The 13,066-nt window shown below is 39.0% G+C and overlaps 1 pseudogene; it reads right to left on the reverse strand.

Moving 5' to 3' along the window:
* Window positions 1-267: 267 nt before the first annotated feature.
* LOC133101532 (tigger transposable element-derived protein 1-like) lies at window positions 268-9,670 on the reverse strand (annotated as a pseudogene).
* Between the last annotated feature and the right edge of the window lie 3,396 nt (window positions 9,671-13,066).

A 13,066-nucleotide genomic window follows, 5' to 3' on the forward strand; every position in this document is an offset into this window, starting at 1 on the left:
AGTTAATAATAATGTACAGGCATACCTCAGAGATTTTGTGGGTTCAGTTCCAGACCACCACAATAAAGCAAATATTGCAATAAAGTGAGTCTCACAATTTTTTTGGTTTTCCAGTGCATCTAAAAGTTATATTTATACTGTACTGTAATGTATTGTGTACAATAGCATTATGTGTAAAAAACAAAACAAAACAAAACCAATGTACATACCTTAGTTAAAGATATTTTATTGCTAAAAAATACTAACCATCATCTGAGCCTTTAGCAGTCATAATCGTTTTGCTGATAGAGGGTTTTGCCTTGATGTGGATGGCTGCTGACTGATCAGGGTGGTGGGTGGTGAAAGCTGCGTGGCCGTGGCGGTTTCTTAAAATAAGACAACAATGAAGTCTGCCACATTGATTGACTCTTCCTTTCACAAACAATTTCTCTGTAGCATGCAATGCTATTTGATAGCATTTTAACCACAGTAGAACTTCTTCTAAATTTGGAGTCAAGCCTCCCAAACCCTGCCTCTACTTTATTAACTTAGTTTATGTAATATTCTCAATTATTTGTTGTCATTTCAACGATCTTCACAGTGTCTTCACCAGAAGTAGATTCCATCTCAAGAAACCATTTTCTTTGTTCATCCATAAAAGACAACTCCTCATCCTTTAAACTTTTATCGTGAGATTGTAGCAATTCAGTCACATCTTCAGGCACCACTTCTAACTCTAGTTCTCCTGCTATTTCCACCACATCTGCAGTGACTTCCTCCACTGAAGTCATGAATCCTTCAAAGTCATCCATGAAGGTTGGAATCAACTTCTTCCAAACTCCTGTGAATGTTGATATTTTGACCTCTTCCCATGAATCACAAATCATGACACCTAGAATGGTAAATCCTTTCCAGAAGGATCTGTCAGATCCTTCAGAGGAATCACTACCTATGGCAGCTTTAGCTTTATGAAATGTATTTCTTAAAGAATAAGATTTGAAAGCCAAAATTATTCCTCGATCCATTAGCTTCAGAATAGATGTTGCATTAGCAGGCATGAAAACAGCATGAATCTCATTTTACACCCCCATCAGAGCTCTTGTGTGACCAGGTGCATTGTCAGTGAGCAGTACTATTTTGAAAGGAATCTTTTTTTCTGAGCAGTGGGCTTAAAATATTCAGTAATCCTTGTTGTAAATAGATGTGCTGTCATCTAGGCTTTGATGTTCCCTTTATAGAGCACAGGCACATAGATTAAGCATAATTCTGAAGTGCCCTAGGATTTTCAGAATGGTAAATGAGCACTGGCTTCAACTTAAAGTCACCAACTGCTTTAGTCCCTAACAAGAGAGTCAGCTTGTCCTTTGAAGCTTTGAAGCCAGGCATTGACTTCTCCTCTCTAGCTATGAAAGTCCTAGATGGCATCTTCTTCCAATAGAATATTGTTTCATTTACATTGAAAATCTGTTGTTTAGTATAGCCACCTTCATGAATTATCTGAATTAGATCTTCTGGGTAACTTGCTGCAGCTTCTACATCAGCACTTGCTCTTTCATCTTGCACTTTTGTGTTACGGAGATGGTTTCTTTTCTTAAGCTTTGTGAATCAAACTCTGCTAGCTTCCAACTTTTCTTCTCAGCTTCCTCACCTCTCTCCACCTTGATAGAATTGAAGAGAGTTAGGACCATGCTCTGGACAAGGCTTTGACTTCAGGGAATGCTTCTGCTGGTTTGATCTATCCAGACCACTAAAACTTTCTCCATATCAGCAATAAGGCTGTTTCTCTTTCTTATCATTCATGTGTTCACTGGAGTAGCACCTTTAATCTCCTTTTTTTTTTTTTTTAAACATCTTTATTGAAGTATAATTGCTTTACAATGGTGTGCTAGCTTCTGCTTTACAACAAAGTGAATCAGTTACACATATACATATGTTGCCATATCTCTTCCCTCTTGCATCTCCCTCCCTCCCACCCTCCCTATCCCACCCCTCTAGGTGGTCACAAAGCACCGAGCTGATCTCCCTGTGCTATGCGGCTGCTTCCCACTAGTTATCTATTTTACATTTGGTAGTGTATATATGTCCATGACACTCTCTCACCCTGTCACATCTCACCCCTCCCCCTCCCCATATCCTCAAGTCCATTCTCTAGTAGGTCTGTGTCTTTATTCCCATCTTGCCACTAGGTTCTTCATGACCTCTTTTTTTTTTTTCCCCTTAGATTCCATATATATGTGTTAGCATACTGTATTTGTTTTTCTCTTTCTGACTTACTTCACTCTGTATGACAGACTCTAACTCCATCCACCTCATTACAAACACCTCCATTTCATTTCTTTTTATGGCTGAGTAATATTCCATTGTATATATGTGCCACATCTTCTTTATCCATTCATCCGATGATGGACACCTAGGTTGCTTCCATGTCCTGGCTATTGTAAACAGAGCTGCAATGAATATTTTGGTACATGACTCTTTCTGAATTATGGTTTTCTCAGGGAATATGCCCAGTAGTGGGATTGCTGGGTCATATGGTAGTTCTATTTTTAGTTTTTTAAGGAACCTCCATACTGTTCTCCATAGTGGCTGTATCAATTTACATTCCCACCAACAGTGCAAGAGTGTTCCCTTTTCTCCACACCCTCTCCAGCATTTATTGTTTCTAGATTTTTTGATGATGGCCATTCTGACCGGTGTGAGATGATGCCTCATTGTAGTTTTGATTTGCATTTCTCTAATGATTAATGATGTTGAGCATTCTTTCATGTGTCTGTTGGCAATCTGTATCTCTTCTTTGGAGAAATGTCTATTTAGGTCTTCTGCCCATTTTTGGATTGGGTTGTTTGTTTTTTTGTTATTGAGCTGCATGAGCTGCTTGTAAATCTTGGAGATTAATCCTTTGTCCGTTGCTTCATTTGCAAATATTTTCTCCCATTCTGAGGGTTGTCTTTTGGTCTTGTTTATGGTTTCCTTTGCTGTGCAAAAGCTTTTAAGTTTCATTAGGTCCCATTTGTTTATTTGTGTTTTTATTTCCATTTCTCTAGGACCTGGGTCAAAAAGGATCTTGCTGTGACTTATGTCATACAGTGTTCTGCCTATGTTTTCCTCTAAGAGTTTGATAGTGTCTGGCCTTACACTTAGGTCTTTAATCCATTTTGAGTTTATTTTTGTGTATGGTATTACAGAGTGTTCTAATTTCATTCTGTTACATGTAGCTGTCCAGTTTTCCCAGTACCACTTATTGAAGAGGCTGTCTTTTCTCCACTGTATATGCTTGCCTCCTTTATCAAAGATAAGGTGACCATATGTGCGTGGGCTTATCTCTGGGCTTTCTATCCTGTTCCATTGATCTATATTTCTGTTTTTGTGCCAGTACCAAACTGTCTTGATTACTGTAGCTTTGTAATATAGTCTGAAGTCAGGGAGCCTGATTCCTCCAGCTCCATTTTTCGTTCTCAAGATTGCTTTGGCTATTCGGGGTCTTTTGTGTTTCCATACAAATTGTGAAATTTTTTGTTCTAGTTCTGTGAAAAATGCCAGTGGTAGTTTGATAGGGATTGCATTGAATCTGTAGATTGCTTTGGGTAGCAGAGTCATTTTCACAATGTTTATTCTTCCAATCCAAGAACATGGTATATCTCTCCATCTATTTGTATCATCTTTAATTTCTTTCATCAGTGTCCTATAATTTTCTGCATACAGGTCTTTTGTCTCCTTAGGTAGGTTTATTCCTAGGTATTTTATTCTTTTTGTTGCAATGGTAAACGGGAGTGTTTTCTTAATTTCACTTTCAGATTTTTCATCATTATTATACAGGAATGCAAGAGATTTCTGTGCATTAATTTTGTATCCTGCTACTTTACCAAATTCATTGATTAGCTCTAGTAGTTTTCTGGTAGCATCTTTTGGATTCTCTATGTATAGTATCATGTCATCTGCAAACAGTGACAGCTTTACTTCTTCTTTTCCGATTTGGATTCCTTTTATTTCTTTTTCGTCTCTGATTGCTGTGGCTAACACTTCCAAAACTATGTTGAATAATAGTGGTGAGAGTGGGCAACCTTGTCTTGTTCCTGATCTTAGTGGAAATGGTTTCAGTTTTTCACCATTGAGGACAATGTTGGCTTTGGGTTTGTCATATATGGCCTTTATTATGTTGAGGAAAGTTCCCTCTATGCCTACTTTCTGCAGGACTTTTATCATAAATGGGTGTTGAATTTTGTCGAAAGCTTTCTCTGCATCTATTGAGATGATCATATGGTTTTTCTCCTTCAATTTGTTAATATGATGTATCACGTTGATTGATTTGCGTATATTGAAGAATCCTTGCATTCCTGGAATAAACCCCACTTGATCATGGTGTATGATCCTTTTAATGTGCTGTTGGATTCTGTTTGCTAGTATTTTGTTGAGGATTTTGGCATCTATGTTCATCAGTGATATTGGCCTGTAGTTTTCTTTCTTTGTGACATCTTTGCCTGGTTTTGGTATCAGGGTGATGGTGGCCTCGTAGAATGAGTTGGGGAGTGTTCCTCCCTCTGCAATATTTTGGAAGAGTTTGAGAAGGATAGGTGTTAGCTCTTCTCTAAATGTTTGATAGAATTCGCCTGTGAAGCCATCTGGTCCTGGGCTTTTGTGTGTTGGAAGATTTTTAATCACAGTTTCAATTTCAGTGCTTGTGATTGGTCTGTTCATATTTTCTATTTCTTCCTGGTTCAGTCTCGGCAGGTTGTGCATTTCTAAGAATCTGTCCATTTCTTCCAGGTTGTCCATTTTATTAGCATAGAGTTGCTTGTAGTAATCTCTTATGATCGTTTGTATTTCTGCAGTGTCAGTGGTTACTTCTCCTTTTTCATTTCTAATTCTATTAATTTGAGTCTTCTCCTTTTTTCTCTTGATGAGTCTGGCTAAAGGTTTATCAATTTTGTTTATCTTCTCAAAGAACCAGCTTTTAGTTTCATTGATTTTTGCTATTGTTTCCTTCATTTCTTTTTCATTTATTTCTGATCTGATCTTTATGATTTCTTTCCTTCTGCTAGCTTTGGGGTTTTTTTGTTCTTCTTTCTCTAATTGCTTTAGGTGCAAGGTTAGGTTGTTTATTCGAGATGTTTCCTGTTTCTTGATGTAGGCTTGTATTGCTATAAACTTCCCTCTTAGAACTGCTTTTGCTGCATCCCATAGGTTTTGGATCGTCGTGTCTCCATTGTCATTTGTTTCTAGGTATTTTTTGATTTCCCCTTTGATTTCTTCAGTGATCACTTCGTTATTAAGTAGTGTATTGTGTAGTCTCCATGTGTTTGTATTTTTTACAGATCTTTTCCTGTAATTGATATCTAGTCTCATAGCGTTGTGGTCGGAAAAGATACTTGATACGATTTCAATTTTTTTAAATTTACCAAGGCTTGATTTGTGACCCAAGATATGATCTATCCTGGAGAATGTTCCATGAGCACTTGAGAAAAATGTGTATTCTGTTGTTTTTGGGTGGAATGTCCTATAAATATCAATTAAGTCCATCTTGTTTAATGTATCATTTAAAGCTTGTGTTTCCTTATTTATTTTCATTTTGGATGATCTGTCCATTGGTGAAAGTGGGGTGTTAAAGTCCCCTACTATGATTGTGTTACTGTCGATTTCCCCTTTTATGGCTGTTAGTATTTGCCTTATGTTTTGAGGTGCTCCTATGTTGGGTGCATAAATATTTACAATTGTTATACCTTCCTCTTGGATCGATCCCTTGATCATTATATAGTGTCCGTCTTTGTCTCTTGTAATTGTCTTTATTTTAAAGTCTATTTTGTCTGATATGAGAATTGCTACTCCAGCTTTCTTTTGATTTCCATTTGCATGGAATATCTTTTTCCATCCCCTCACTTTCAGTCTGTATGTGTCTCTAGGTCTGAAGTGGGTCTCTTGTAGACAGCATATATATGGGTCTTGTTTTTGTATCCATTCAGCCAGTCTGTGTCTTTTGGTGGGAGCGTTTAATCCATTTACATTTAAGGTAATTATCGATATGTATGTTCCTATTCCCATTTTCTTAAACGTTTTGGGTTTGTTATTGTAGGTGTTTTCCTTCTCTTGTGTTTCTTGCCTAGAGAAGTTCCTTTAGCATTTGTTGTAAAGCTGGTTTGGTGGTGCTGAACTCTCTCAGCTTTTGCTTGTCTGTAAAGGTTTTAATTTCTCCATCAAATCTGAATGAGATCCTTGCTGGGTAGAGTAATCTTGGTTGTAGGTTTTTCTCCTTCATCACTTTAAATATGTCCTGCCACTCCCTTCTGGCTTGCAGAGTTTCTGCTGAAAGATCAGCTGTTAACCTTATGGGGATTCCCTTGTGTGTTATTTGTTGTTTTTCCCTTGCTGCTTTTAATATGTTTTCTTTATATTTAATTTTTGATAGTTTGATTAATATGTGTCTTGGTGTGTTTCTCCTTGGATTTATCCTGTATGGGACTCTCTGTGCTTCCAGGACTTGATTAACTATTTCCTTTCCCATATTAGGGAAGTTTTCAACTATAATCTCTTCAAATATTTTCTCAGTCCCTTTCTTTTTCTCTTCTTCTTCTGGGACCCCTATAATTCGAATGTTGGTGCGTTTAATGTTGTCCCAGAGGTCTCTGAGACTGTCCTCAGTTCTTTTCATTCTTTTTTCTTTATTCTGGTCTGCAGTAGTTATTTCCACCATTTTATCTTCCAGGTCACTTATCCGTTCTTCTGCCTCAGTTATTCTGCTATTGATCCCATCCAGAGTATTTTTAATTTCATTTATTGTGCTTGTCATCGTTTCTTGGTTCCTCTTTAGTTCTTCTACGTCCTTGTTAAATGTTTCTTGCATTTTGTCTATTCTATTTCCAAGACTTTGGCTCATCCTTACTATCATTATTCGGAATTCTTTTTCAGGTAGACTACCTATTTCCTCTTCATTTGTTAGGTCTGGTGTGTTTTGACCCTGCTCCTTCATCTGCTGTGTGTTTTTCTGTCTTCTCATTTTGCTTATCTTACTGTGTTTGGGGTCTCCTTTTCACAGGCTGCAGGTTCGTAGTTCCCGTTGTTTTTGGTATCTGTCCCCAGTGGCTAAGGTTGGTTCAGTGGGTTGTGTAGGTTTCCTGGTGGAGGGAACTAGTGCCTGTGTTCTGGTGGATGAGGCTGGATCTTGTCTTTCGGGTGGGCTCGTCCACGTCTGGTGGTGTGTTTTGGGGTGTCTGTGGCCTTATTATGATTTTAGGCAGCCTCTCTGTTAATGGATGGGGCTGTGTTCCTCTCTTGCTAGTTGTTTGGCATAGGGTGTCCAGCACTGTAGCTTGCTGGTCGTTGAGTGAAGCTGGGTCTTGATGTTGAGATGGAGATCTGTGAGAGATTTTCGCCGTTTGGTATTATGTGGAGCTGGGAGGTCTCTTGTGGACCAGTGTCCTGAAGTTGGCTCTCCCACCTCAGAGGCACAGCCCTGATGCCTGGCTGGAGCACCAAGAGCCTTTCATCCACACGGCTCAGAATAAAAGGGAGAAAAAATGGAAAGAAAGAAAAAAAGAGGATAAAATAAAATAAAATAAAGCAATTATAATAAAAAATAAGAAAAAAAATTATTAAGAGTAAATTTATTAAGAAAAAAAAATTTTTTTTAATTTTTAAAAATAGATTTATTAATTTTTTTATACTAAAAATAAGAAAAAAATTATTTAGAAAAAATTTATTAAGAAAAAAAATTTTTTAATTTTTTAAAATAAAAAATATGAAAAAACTTATTAAAAATTTTTTTAAAAATAGAAAATAAGGAAAAAATTATTAAGAAAACATTTATTAGGGAAAAAAAAATTTTTTTAAGCCCAAAAAAAAAAAAAAAAAAAAGGACGGACCTAACCCTAGGACTAACGGTGAGAGCAAAGCTATACAGACAAAATCTCACCCAGAGGCATACACATCTACACTCACAAAAAAAAGGAAAAGGGGAAAAGTTAATATATCCTGCTCCCAAAGTCCATCTCCTATATTTGGGATGATTCGTTGTCTATTCAGGTATTCAACAGATGCAGGCACATCAAGTTGTTTGTGGAGCTTTAATCCGCTGCTTCTGAGGCTGCTGGGAGAGATTTCCCTTTCTCTTCTTTGTTCGTACAGCTCCCGGGGTTCAGCTTTGGATTTGGACCCGCCTCTGCATGTAGGTCCCCTGAGGGCGTCTGTTCCCCGCCCAGACAGAACGGGGTTAAAGGAGCAGCTGATTCGGGGGCTCTGGCTCAGTCAGGCCGGGGGGAGGGAGCGGTACGGAGGAGGCGGGGCGAGCCTGCGGCGGCAGAAGCCGGCGTGACGTTGCAGCAGCCTGAGGCGCGCCGTGCGCTCTCCCGGGGAAGTTGTCCCCGGATTACGGGAGCCTGGCCGTGGCGGGCTGCACAGGCTCCCGGGAGGGGCGGTGTGGAGAGTGACCTGTGCTCGCCCACAGGCTGTTTGGTGGCGGCAGCAGCAGCCTTAGCGTCTCATGCCCGTCTCTGGGGTCCGCGCTGATAGCCGCGGCTCGCGCCCGTCTCTGGAGTTCGTTTAAGTGGCGCTCTGAATCCCCTCTCCTTGCACGCCCAAAGAGGCAAGAAAAAGTCTCCTGCCTCTTCGGCAGCTGCAGACTTTTTCTCGTGCACCCTCCCGGCTAGTTGTGGTGCGCTAGACCCTTCAGGCTGTGTTCACGCAGCCAACCCCAGTCCTCTCCCTGGGATCCGACCGAAGCCCGCGCCTCAGCTCCCAGCCCCCGCCCGCCCCGGCGGGTGAGCAGACAAGCCTCTCGGGCTGGTGAGTGCTGCTCGGCGCCGAGCCTCTGTGCGGGAATCTCTCCGTTTTTCCCTCTGCGTCCCTGTTGCTGTGGGATCCCGCTGATAGCCGCGGCTCGCGCCCGTCTCTGGAGCTCGTTTAGGCGGCGCTCTGAATCCCCTCTCCTTGCGCGCCGCGAAACAAAGAGGCAAGAAAAATTCTCTTGCCTCTTTGGCAGCTGCAGTCTTTTTCCTGGACTCCCTCCTGGCTAGCACCGAAGCCCGAACCCCAGCTCCCAGGCCCCGCCCGCCCCGGCGGCCGAGCAGACAAGCCTCTCGGGCTGGTGAGTGCTGGTCGGCACCGCTCCTCTGTGCGGGAATCTCTCCGCTTTGCCCTCTGCACCCCTGTGGCTGCGCTCTCCTCCGTGGCTCCGAAGCTTCCCCCCTCTGCTACCCGCAGTCTCTGCCCACGAAGGGGCTTCCTAGTGTGTGGAAACCTTTCCTCCTTCACAGCTCCCTCCCACTGGTGCAGGTCCCGTCCCTATTCTTTTGTCTCTGTTATTTCTTTTTTCTTTTGCCCTACCCAAGTACGTGGGGATTTTCTTGCCTTTTGGGAGGTCTGACGTCTTCTGCCAGCGTTCAGTGGGTGTTCTGTAGGAGCAGTTCCACGTGTAGATGTATTTCTCATGTATCTGTGGGGAGGAAGGTGATCTCCGCGTCTTACTCTTCCGCCATCTTGCCCCTCCCTCCTGTTGAGTATTTTAACATTTATATTCATTAATGATATTTAAGAACTTTTCCTTTACATTTATAACTTAGCTAACTGTTTGGTGCAAGAGATCTAGTTTTCGGCCTATCTTGGCTTTAGGCATGCCTTCCTCACTGAGCTTAATCATTTCTAGCTTTTGATTTAAAGTGAGAGACATGTGATTCTTCCTTTCACTTTAATATTTAGAGGTCATTGTAGGCTTATTAATTGGCCTAATTTCAATATTGTTGTGTCTCAGGGAATAGGGAGGCCTGAGGAGAGGGAAAGGGACAGAGAATTGTTGGTCAGTGGAGCAGTCAGAACACACACATTTATCGGTTAAGTTCACTGTCTTATATGGATGCAATTCAAGGCCCCCTGAACAGTTACAATAGTAACATCAAAGATCACTGGTCACAGATTATAACAAACATAATAATAATTAAAAAGTTGGAAATATTGTGAGAATTACCAAAATGTGACACAGAGACACAAAGTGAACAAATGCTGATGGAAAAAATGGAGTCAACAGACTCGCTTAATGCAGGGTTGCCACAAACCTTCAATTTATAAAATAACACAGTATCTGTGAAACACAATAGAGTGAAGTGCAATAAAATGAAGTATGCCTGTGTCCATATCGGCTCATCAATTGTAACAAATGTACCACACTAATACAAGAAAGTTAGAGGGAGGTGAGAAGTAAATGGGAACTCTTATTTTTTGCTGATTTTTTTCTTCAAACCTAAAACTGCTCAAAAAATAAAGTCCATTAATTTAAAGAAATCATGTATTTTTCTTACTTTAAACATGTATCTAGGGATTGCCCAGATTTCCATGTGACCTTTTAGGCACTGGCACAGCCTAAATAAGGATGTTGGGTGTCTAGGCATTTTACAATGGCATCCTTAAGGAGAAGTTTGTGGGAGAAAAAGTTGAGTAAGATTTGTAGGTATCACCTTGGTCAAGAGGTCAGTGATAGCACTAGTTAGACACACATATTTAGTGATTTCGTACAGATAGAGAGACAAATAATTCTGTGCTTTAGTTCACCAAGATCCTGGAGTTTGTGATAGGTAAGTCAGAACCATGAAGTCTGTTTGTTCTATCATCTCTATCTCTGGTTAAAAGATAAATTTGTATACCCATATATACTCTACTTCCCCTCACCAAGTTAGGGGAAGCCAGGCAGGATAGAAGAGAATGTTAGGCATAAGATTGAACTAATGCTGAGCAAGGAAAGGGACATGTAAAGTTTAGGATTAGAGAAAACTATACATTGTTTTTTTGTTCATTATCATGTCTTTTAACTTTAAAACAAAAATTCATGTACAAGAAGTTGTAATGTTGTAACACGGATCATAATGGAGATATTTACAAATCCTGTAATGATTCAGGGCGTGAACTTTGAAATTAGACCCTGCTTCTAATCTCCACTCTGCCACTGTCTATTGATCTCAGGCAAATTGCTTAACATCCTTTAAGCCTCAGGTTCTTCGCCTGGAGAAAGTCTATAGCAATATTTACCTAAGAGGATCATTGTGAGAAGCAAATGTGTTATTTCTTTTTTACCCCCAGCTTTACTGAGATTTAATTGACAAATAAAATTTTAATATACTTAAAGTGTACAATGTGATGATTTAATATACATATACATTGTGAAAGGATTCCCACCATCAAGTTAATTATGTTAATTCATCACCACATATTTAACTCTTTTTTTATGAGAACACAATTCTACTCTCTTAGCAAATTTCAGTTGTACAATACAGTATTATAAACTATAGTCACCATGTTATACATTATATTCTAAGACTTTATTCATCTTATTACTGAAAGTTTGTACCCTTTGACCAGTCTCTCCCTATGTCCCAAACCCCCCAGCCCCTGGCAATGATCATTCTCCTCTCTGTTTCTATAAGTTTGACCTTCTTTTGTTCCACATAAATATGATACCATAGGAGTACTTGTCTTTCTGTGTTTGGTTTACTTCACTTGCAAAATGGTGTCTGGGTTCTTTCATGTTGATCCAAATGGCAGGATTTCCTACTTTTTAAGGCTGAATCATATTCCTTAATGTACATATACCACATTTTATTTTTCCTTTCATCAGTCAACTGACACATAGGTTGTTTCCCATATCTTGGCTACTGTGAATAATGCTGCAATGAACATGAGAGTGAAGATATGTCTTTGAGACAGTGGTTTTCTTTCCTTCAGATATATACCCAGGAGTGGGATTGCTGAATCATATGCTAGTCTTATTTTTAACTTCTTGAGGAAACTCCATACTGTTTTGCATAGTGACTGTAGCAATTTATATTCCCACTAACAGTATACAAAGATTCCATTCTCTACAATTTTTCCAACAGTTGTCATCTTTTGACTCTTTGATAATAGCCATCCTTACAGGTGTCAGGTGATATCTCATGATTTTGATTTTCATTCTTCTAATGATTAGTGATATTGAGTATCTTTTCATGTTTCTGTTGGCCATCTGTATGTTTTCTTTGGAAAATGCCTATTCAGGTCCTCTGCCCACTTTTTAATTGGGTTGCTTGTTTTTGTTTTCTTGGTTTTTTTTGTTTGATATTGAGTTGTATGAATTCTTTTTATATTTTTTAATATTAACCCCTTATCAGACATATTGTTTGCAAATATCTTCTCCCGTTCAGTAAATTGCCTTTTCATTTTGTTGATGGTTTCCATCGCCATGCAAAAGATTTTAAGATTTATTAGGTCCCATTTGTTTATTTTTGCTTTTGTTTCTTGCCTGAGGAGACAGATCCAAAACAATATTCCTAAGACCAATGTCAAAGAGCATACTACCTAGTTTTGCTTTTGGGAGTTTTACAGTTTCAGGTCTCACTCCTAAATCTTTAGTCCAGTTTTGAGCTTGTTTTTAAAATAGTGTGAGAAAATGTTCAACTTTCATTCCTTTACAAGTAGCAGTCCAGTTTTCCCAGAACTACTATTGAAGAGCCTGTCTTTTACCCATTGCATATTCTTGCCTTTTTTGTTATAGGTTAATTATCATATATGTGTTGGTTTATTTCTGGGCTCTCTATTCTGTTCCATTGATCCATTGATCTATGTGTCTGATTTTGTGTCTGTACCATATTGTTTTGATTGCTGTACTTTTGTAATATAGTCTGAAGTCAGGGAGTGTGATACCTTTAGCTTTGTTCTTTTTTCTCAATATTGCTATGGCTATTTGGGATTTTTTGTTGTGCCATATAAATTTTAGAATTATTTTTTCTAGTTTTATGAGAAATGTCATGGGTATTTGATAAAGATTACATTAGATTGCTTTGGCTGGTATGGGCATTTTAACAATATTAATTCTTCCAATTCATGAACACAGGATATCTTTCCATTTATTTTATCATCTTCAGCTTCCTTCATCTATGTCTCACAGTTTTAAGCATACAGGTCTTTCACTCCTTGGTTAAATTTATTCCTAGGTATTTTATTTTTTTTGATTCAGTTTTAAAAGGGATGTTTTTTGATTTCTATTTGTGATATTTCATTATTAGTGTATAGTAATGCAACAGATTTCTGTAAATTAATCTTGTATCCTTCAATTTTACTGAATACATTTATTAGTTCT

This window comes from Eubalaena glacialis, chromosome 11 (assembly GCF_028564815.1).
Source record: "Eubalaena glacialis isolate mEubGla1 chromosome 11, mEubGla1.1.hap2.+ XY, whole genome shotgun sequence".
NCBI classification, from domain to species: domain Eukaryota; kingdom Metazoa; phylum Chordata; class Mammalia; order Artiodactyla; family Balaenidae; genus Eubalaena; species Eubalaena glacialis.